Source organism: Pelodiscus sinensis, chromosome 3 (genome assembly GCF_052426305.1).
Source record: "Pelodiscus sinensis isolate ZL-2025 chromosome 3, ASM5242630v1, whole genome shotgun sequence".
In the NCBI taxonomy this organism is placed as follows: Eukaryota; Metazoa; Chordata; order Testudines; family Trionychidae; genus Pelodiscus; species Pelodiscus sinensis.
Genome location: NC_143054.1, coordinates 119030326 through 119031202, shown reverse-complemented (window position 1 = coordinate 119031202; position 877 = coordinate 119030326). Strand labels below are relative to the sequence as shown.

General features: G+C 41.5%; 1 non-coding gene across 1 annotated transcript; it reads left to right on the top strand.

Moving 5' to 3' along the window:
• Positions 1 to 203: 203 nt before the first annotated feature.
• LOC112544037 (U4 spliceosomal RNA) lies at positions 204 to 342 on the top strand. The gene has a single exon (XR_003087351.3). It is a non-coding gene; the product is annotated as a U4 spliceosomal RNA (small nuclear RNA).
• Positions 343 to 877: the final 535 nt, after the last annotated feature.

Below are 877 nucleotides of genomic sequence, written 5' to 3'. Positions count from 1 at the left end.
GAGAGCCAGGCCAGGGGCATCACAATAGCCCCAACTCTCCACATGGCCAGGCAGGATCAGGCTGGCTGTGGGCGGGCTTGGCTCCAAGGGTGGGGCCTCAGGCAGAGGAGGCAAGGCTGGATTTTGCCTTCTCCCATGAGGAGCAGTTTTCATAGCGAGAAGTTCTATTCCTGGCTTGGATCTGTTCTGTCTATATTCTTTTGCACTTTGCACAGTGGCAGTATCGTAGCCAATGAGGTTAATCCGAAGCATGATTATTGCTAATTGAAAACTTTTCCCAATACGCCACCATGACGCCTTGAAATATAGCCAGCAATGGCAATTTTTAACAGTCTCTAGTGCATGGTTAACCCCCTCTCACAAATTCAGCTTTTTTGCTTGTGCTTTCACCGTTTCTGCTGCCCTGAATATTTGGAGAGCATTTTTCTAAAGCTAAGTCTCCTTCACATAGGATTTTCTTTTTTAACACCTTGTCTTCAAGGCCACGAATGATTCTATTTCTGACTAGAGACTCTGTCAGGTCACCAAAGTCACAGGTTTTATGGAGTTTCCTAAATTCTGAGACATATTGGTTTATGGTGTTGTCAGTTTTTGCATGCATGTAAAAAATTTGTCTCTCCCAAAGATTTCATTCCAGTTTGGCATACAGTGTTCCTCAAATGTAGTTTGTATTTTACTTAACTTCATGCTTTCATCTTCAAACTTAAAGTTGATATAAATATTCAATGTTTTCTCCCCAACAACATGCAAAACAATTACAAATTTCACATAATCATTTTTCTCCTCTGCCCTTATAGGTGCTCAATATAATTCAGATCCCTGAATTTTCCCCAGTTCTTGCAAACATTGTCTAATAGTCACAGACTGGATGGAAGTT